Here is a 7995-nt window from a genome sequence, read left to right on the forward strand (position 1 = left end):
GCCACTACAAGTCTTATCTTGATTCGGCGGCATCGTGGGATGAAGCGGCCCGGACCGACCTTACACGTACGCTTACGTGAGACAGGTTCCACCGACTGACATGCACTAGTTGCATAAGGTGGCTAGCGGGTGTCTGTCTCTCCCACTTTAGTCGGATCGGATTCGATGAAAAGGGTCCTTATGAAGGGTAAATAGTAATTGGCATATCACGTTGTGCTTTTACGTAGGTAAGAAACGTTCTTGCTAGAAACCTATAGAAGCCACATAAAAACATGCAACAACAATTAGAGGACGTCTAACTTGTTTTTGCAGCATATGCCTTGTGATGTGATATGGCCAGAAGATGTGATGAATGATATATGTGATGTATGAGATTGATCATGTTCTTGTAATAGGAATCACGACTTGCATGTCGATGAGTATGACAACCGGCAGGAGCCATAGGAGTTGTCTTTGTTTTTTGTATGACCTGCGTGTCATTGAATAACGCCATGTAAATTACTTTACTTTATTGCGAAACATGTTAGCCGTAGAAGTAGAAGTAATCGTTGGCGTGACAACTTCATGAAGACACGATGATGGAGATCATGGTGTCATGCCGGTGACGAAGATGATCATGGCGCCCCGAAGATGGAGATCAAAAGGAGCAAAATGATATTGGCCATATCATGTCACTATTTGATTGCATGTGATGTTTATCATGTTTTACTTCTTATTTGCTTAGTACGACGGTAGTAAATAAGATGATCCCTTATAATAATTTCAAGAATGTGTTCCCCTAACTGTGCACCGTTGCGAAGGTTCGTTGTTTCGAAGCACCACGTGATGATCGGGTGTGATAGATTCTAACATTCGAATACAACGGGTGTAAGCCAGATTTACACACGCAATACACTTAGGTTGACTTGACGAGCCTAGCATGTACAGACATGGCCTCGGAACACGGAAGACCGAAAGGTCGAGCATGAGTCGTATAGAAGATACAATCAACATGAAGATGTTCACCGATGTTGACTAGTCTGTCTCACGTGATGATCGGACACGGCCTAGTTGACTCGGATCATGTTTCACTTAGATGACTAGAGGGATGTCTATCTGAGTGGGAGTTCATTGAATAATTTGATTAGATGAACTTAATTATCATGAACTTAGTCTAAAATCTTTACAATATGTCTTTTAGATCAAATGGCCCACGTTGCCCTCAACTTCAACGCGTTCCTAGAGAAAACTAAGCTGAAAGATGATGGCAGCAACTATACGGACTGGGTCCGGAACCTGAGGATCATCCTCATAGCTGCCAAGAAAGATTATGTCCTAGAAGCACCGCTAGGTGATGCACCAATCCCAGAGAACCAAGACGTTATGAACGCTTGGCAGTCACGTGCTGATGATTACTCCCTCGTTCAGTGCGGCATGCTTTACAGCTTAGAACCGGGGCTCCAAAACCGTTTTGAGCAACACGGAGCATATGAGATGTTCGAAGAGCTGAAAATGGTTTTCCAAGCTCATGCCCGGGTCGAGAGATATGAAGTCTCCAACAAGTTCTTCAGTTGTAAGATGGAGGAAAATAGTTCTGTCAGTGAGCACATACTCAAAATGTCTGGGTTGCACAACCGCTTGACTCAGTTGGGAGTTAATCTCCCGGATGACGCGGTCATTGACAGAATCCTTCAGTCGCTTCCACCAAGCTACAAGAGCTTTGTGATGAACTTCAATATGCAGGGGATGGAAAAGAACATTCCTGAGGTATATTCAATGCTGAAATCAGCGGAGGTGGAGATCAGAAAGAAACATCAAGTGTTGATGGTGAATAAAACCACTAAGTTCAAGAAAGGCAAGGGTAAGAAGAACTTCAAGAAGGACGGCAAGGGAGTTGCCGCGCCCGGTAAGCCAGTTGCCGGGAAGAAGCCAAAGAATGGACCCAAGCCTGAGACTGAGTGCTTTTATTGCAAGGGAAGTGGTCACTGGAAGCGGAACTGCCCCAAATACTTAGCGGACAAGAAGGCCGGCAACACTAAAGGTATATGTGATATACATGTAATTGATGTGTACCTTACCAGTACTCGTAGTAGCTCCTGGGTATTTGATACCGGTGCGGTTACTCATATTTGTAACTCAAAACAGGAGTTGCGGAATAAGCGGAGACTGGCGAAGGACGAGGTGACGATGCGTGTCGGGAATGGTTCCAAGGTCGATGTGATCGCCGTCGGCACGCTACCTCTACATTTACCTACGGGATTAGTTTTAAACCTCAATAATTGTTATTTAGTGCCAGCTTTGAGCATGAACATTGTATCTGGATCTCATTTAATGCGAGGTGGCTACTCATTTAAATCCGAGAATAATGGTTGTTCTATTTATATGAGAGATATGTTTTATGGTCATGCCCCGCTGGTCAATGGTTTATTCTTAATGAATCTCGAACGTGATGTTACAGATATTCATAGTGTGAATACCAAAAGATGTAAAGTTGATAACGATAGTCCACATACTTGTGGCACTGCCGCCTTGGTCACATTGGTGTCAAGCGCATGAAGAAGCTCCATGCTGATGGACTTTTAGAGTCTCTCGATTATGAATCATTTGACACATGCGAACCATGCCTCATGGGCAAAATGACCAAGACTCCGTTCTCCGGAACAATGGAGCAAGCAACCAACTTATTGGAAATCATACATACTGATGTGTGCGGTCCAATGAGTGTTGAGGCTCGCGGTGGCTATCGTTATGTTCTCACTCTCACTGATGACTTGAGTAGATATGGGTATGTCTACTTGATGAAACACAAGTCTGAGACCTTTGAAAAGTTCAAGGAATTTCAGAATGAGGTGGAGAATCAACGTGACCGAAAGATAAAATTCTTACGATCAGATCATGGTGGAGAATATTGAAGTCACGAATTTACGCACTTAAGGAAATGTGGAATCGTTTCACAACTCACGCCACCTAGAACACCTCAGCGTAACGGTGTGTCCGAACGTCGTAATCGCACTCTATTGGATATGGTGCGATCTATGATGTCTCTTACCGATCTACCGCTCTCATTTTGGGGCTATGCTTTAGAGACTGCCGCATTCACTTTAAATAGGGCACCGTCTAAATCCGTTGAGACGACACCGTATGAATTATGGTTTGGAAAGAAACCTAAGCTGTCGTTTCTAAAAGTTTGGGGATGCGATGCTTATGTCAAGAAACTTCAACCTGAAAAGCTCGAACCCAAGTCGGAAAAATGCGTCTTCATAGGATACCCTAAGGAAACCATTGGGTATACCTTCTACCTCAGATCCGAAGGCAAGATCTTTGTTGCCAAGAACGGGTCCTTTCTGGAGAAAGAGTTTCTCTCGAAAGAAATAAGTGGGAGGAAAGTGGAACTTGATGAAGTACTACCTCTTGAAGCGGGAAGTAGCGCAGCTCAGGAAAATGTTCCTGTGGTGCATGCACCGACTAGAGAGGAAGTTAATGATGATGACGATCAAGGTACATCGGATCAAGCTCCTACTGAACTTCGTAGGTCCACAAGGACACGTTCCGTGCCAGAGTGGTACGGCAACCCTGTCTTGGAAATCATGTTGTTAGACAACGGTGAACCTTCGAACTATGAAGAAGCAATGGCGGGCCCAGATTCCGACAAATGGCTAGAAGCCATGAAATCCGAGATAGGATCCATGTATGAAAACGAAGTATGGACTTCGACTGACTTGCCCGATGATCGGCGAGCCATAGAAAATAAATGGATCTTTAAGAAGAAGACAGACGCGGATGGTAATGTGACCATCTATAAGGCTCGACTTGTCGCTAAGGGTTATCGACAAGTTCAAGGGGTTGACTACGATGAGACTTTCTCACCCGTAGCGAAGCTGAAGTCCGTCCGAATCATGTTAGCAATTGCCGCATACTATGATTATGAGATATGGCAAATGGACGTCAAAACGGCATTCCTTAACGGCTTTCTTAAGGAAGAATTGTATATGATGCAGCCGGAAGGTTTTGTAGATCCTAGGAATGCTAACAAAGTATGCAAGCTCCAGCGCTCAATCTATGGGCTGGTGCAGGCATCTCGAAGTTGGAACATTCGCTTTGATGAGATGATCAAAGCGTTTGGGTTTACACAGACTTATAGAGAAGCCTGTGTTTACAAGAAAGTGAGTGGGAGCTCTGTTGCATTTCTCATATTATATGTGGATGACATACTGTTGATGGGAAATGATACATAATTCTTGGAAAGTATAAAGGCCTACTTGAATAAGTGTTTTTCAATGAAGGACCTTGGAGAAGCTGCTTATATATTAGGCATCAAGATCTATAGAGATAGATCGAGACGCCTTATTGGTCTTTCACAGAGTACGTACCTTGACAAGATATTGAAGAAGTTCAATATGGATCAGTCCAAGAAGGGGTTCTTGCCTGTATTGCAAGGTGTGCAATTGAGCACGGCTCAATGCCCGACCACGGCAGAAGATAGAGAAAAGATGAGTGTCGTCCCCTATGCCTTGGCCATAGGGTCTATTATGTATGCCATGTTGTGTACCAGACCTGATGTAAACCTTGCCGTAAGTTTGGTAGGAAGGTACCAAAGTAATCCCGGCATGGAACACTGGACAGCGGTCAAGAATATCCTGAAGTACTTGAAAAGGACTAAGGATATGTTTCTTGTTTATGGAGGTGACGAAGAGCTCGTCGTAAAGGGTTACGTCGACGCTAGCTTTGACACAGATCTGGATGACTCTAAGTCACAAACCGGATACGTGTATATTTTGAATGGTGGGGCGATAAGGTGGTGCAGTTGCAAGCAAAGCGTCGTGGCGGGATCTACATGTGAAGCGGAGTACATGGCGGCCTCAGAGGCAGCACAAGAAGCAATCTGGATAAAGGAGTTCATTACCGACCTAGGGGTGATTCCCAACGCGTCGGGCCCAATGACTCTCTTCTGTGACAACACTGGAGCTATTGCCCTTGCCAAGGAGCCCCAGGTTTCACAGGAAGACCAGGCATATCAAGCGTCGCTTCAACTCCATTCGTGAAAATGTTCAAAATGGAGACATAGATATTTGTAAAGTGCATACGGATTTGAATGTCGCAGATCCGTTGACTAAACCTCTTCCACGAGCGAAACATGATCAACACCAGAACGCTATGGGTGTACGATTCATCACAATGTAACTAGATTATTGACTCTAGTGCAAGTGGGAGACTGTTGGAAATATGCCCTAGAGGCAATAATAAAATGGTTATTATTATATTTCCTTGTTCATGATAATTGTCTATTATTCATGCTATAATTGTGTTATCCGGAAATCGTAATACATGTGTGAATACATAGACCACAACATGTCCCTAGTGAGCCTCTAGTTGACTAGCTCGTTGATCAATAGATAGTCATGGTTTCCTGACTATGGACATTGGATGTTATTGATAACGGGATCACATCATTAGGAGAATGATGTGATGGACAAGACCCAATCCTAAGCATAGCACAAAGATCGTGTAGTTCGTTTGCTAGAGCTTTTCCAATGTCAAGTATCATTTCCTTAGACCATGAGATCGTGTAACTCCCGGATGCCGTAGGAGTGCTTTGGGTGTACCAAACGTCACAACGTAACTGGGTGACTATAAAGGTACACTACAGGTATCTCTGAAAGTGTCTGTTGGGTTGAGACGGATCGAGACTGGGATTTGTCACGCCGTATGACGGAGAGGTATCTCTGGGCCCACTCGGTAATGCATCATCATAATGAGCTCAAAGTGACCAAGTGGTTGGTCACGGGATCATGCATTACGGTACGAGTAAAGTGACTTGCCGGTAACGAGATTGAACGAGGTATTGGGATACCGACGATCGAATCTCGGGCAAGTAACGTACCGATTGACAAAGGGAATTGTATACGGGATTGATTGAATCCTCAACATCGTGGTTCATCCGATGAGATCATCGTAGAACATGTGGGAGCCAACATGGGTATCCAGATCCCGCTGTTGGTTATTGACCGGAGAGTCGTCTCGGTCATGTCTGCATGTCTCCCGAACCCGTAGGGTCTACACACTTGAGGTTCGGTGACGCTAGGGTTGTAGAGATATTAGTATGCGGAAATCCGAAAGTTGTTCGGAGTCTCGGATGAGATCCCGGACGTCACGAGGAGTTCCGGAATGGTCCGGAGGTGAAGAATTATATATAGGAAGTCCAGTTTCGGCCACCGGGAAAGTTTCGGGGGTCACCGGTACTGTACCAGGACCACCAGAAGGGTCCCGGGGGTCCACCGGGTGGGGCCACCTATCCCGGAGGGCCCCATGGGCTGAAGTGGGAGGGGAACCAGCCCCTGGTGGGCTGGTGCGCCCCCCCTTGGGCCTCCCCTGCGCCTAGGGTTGGAAACCCTAGGGGTGGGGGCGCCCCCCACTTGGCTTGGGGGGGAAGCCACCCCCTTGGCCGCCGCCCCCCCTGGAGATTGGATCTCCCAGGGGCTGGCGCTCCCCCAGGGCCCCTATATATAGTGGAGGGGAGGGAGGGCAGCCGCACCACAGCCCCTGGCGCCTCCCTCTCCCTCCCGTGACACCTCTCCCTCTCGCTGAGCTTGGCGAAGCCCTGCCGAGATCCCGCTACTTCCACCGCCACGCCGTCGTGCTGCTGGATCTTCATCAACCTCTCCTTCCCCCTTGCTAGATCAAGAAGGAGGAGACGTCGCTGCTCCGTATGTGTGTTGAACGCGGAGGTGCCGTCCGTTCGGCGCTCGGTCATCGGTGATTTGGATCACGACGAGTACGACTCCATCAACCCCGTTCACTTGAACGCTTCCGCTCGCGATCTACAAGGGTATGTAGATGCACTCCTTCCCTCTCGTTGCTAGTAAAATCCATAGATGGATCTTGGTGATGCGTAGAAAATTTTAAAATTCTGCTACGATCCACAACACCGCGTGGCCGAAACCACGAGTATTCCGAAACAGGACTCGCATCTAGATCACGCGGTTACGCAGCCGGACACCTCTCGAGGTGACTGCTTTTGCCACGCGCCTCGCCTTGCCCCTACTAGGCGAGGGAGAGGGGGCAACCCATGTTGCCTGACCCCCCCTCTTCGGGCACAGAGAGAGTAGGGACGACCCCTCCCTCGGGGTCCCCCGTCCTCTGTTCAGCACGCGCTCCAGCCGCAGCCGCAAGCGCTGTCTGCGCTACCTCCTTGGCGCGAACGAGCAATATCAGCTCGCGAGCCCCACCCACACATGAGGGGTCAATGCCGCTCGCATCCAACACCGCATGCAAATGTTCATCCGAGAAAGAATCTAAAACCGTGAAGCGAGGGGGTGGATTACCTAAAATCTCCATGTTCTTCAACACTTGTAAAAGTTGCGCCCGCTGCAGGGACGGCATGTTGCCCTTGGCCCCCTTGGAGCGCGAGCTGGTGCGCACCGGCGCCGCTGGCACCGTCTTGGTACGCTTGGCCTTGGAGATCATCGCCGTCTTGGAGGCCTCCTGCAGCAGTGGGTTGACGGAGGAAGGCGCGGTCGGGGCTGCCAACGCCATGATGGACTGCCGTGGGGTGGGAGGCGTGCCCAGCGGCTCCATCGCGCGCACCGCCTCCGCGCTGACCTTGCGCACCGCCGTCTTCTTCATCTGCTTCATCGAGCCGCTCAGGGAGGTGCCACGCCCGCCTGAGGCAGGGGATCGGGCAGGGAGGAGACGCGAGGGGCTTGGGGAGAGAGCGAGCGGGGAACGACCACCGCCCGCACCCACAACCACAGCAGGGGCCGAGCACATGGGTGGTGAAGACACCGAGCCCAAGTTGGACCTGTACTGGTTGGGGATCGAGAGCGCCACCCCTGTAGAAGACATCTCCTCAGTTGCCCGCGGCGCCGCCGCCCCCTCCGCCGGCGCAGCAGGGCCCGACACAGAGATCCCGAGCTTGTCCCACGCCGTCGTGTCAATTGAGTCATCTTCCTCCATGGTCCTTGTCCTTGAACATGTCCTTGTCTTGGTCGTCCAGGCCCCTACCGTTGGAAGGAGGAG

Source organism: Triticum aestivum, chromosome 1D (assembly GCF_018294505.1).
Source record: "Triticum aestivum cultivar Chinese Spring chromosome 1D, IWGSC CS RefSeq v2.1, whole genome shotgun sequence".
In the NCBI taxonomy this organism is placed as follows: Eukaryota; Viridiplantae; Streptophyta; class Magnoliopsida; order Poales; family Poaceae; genus Triticum; species Triticum aestivum.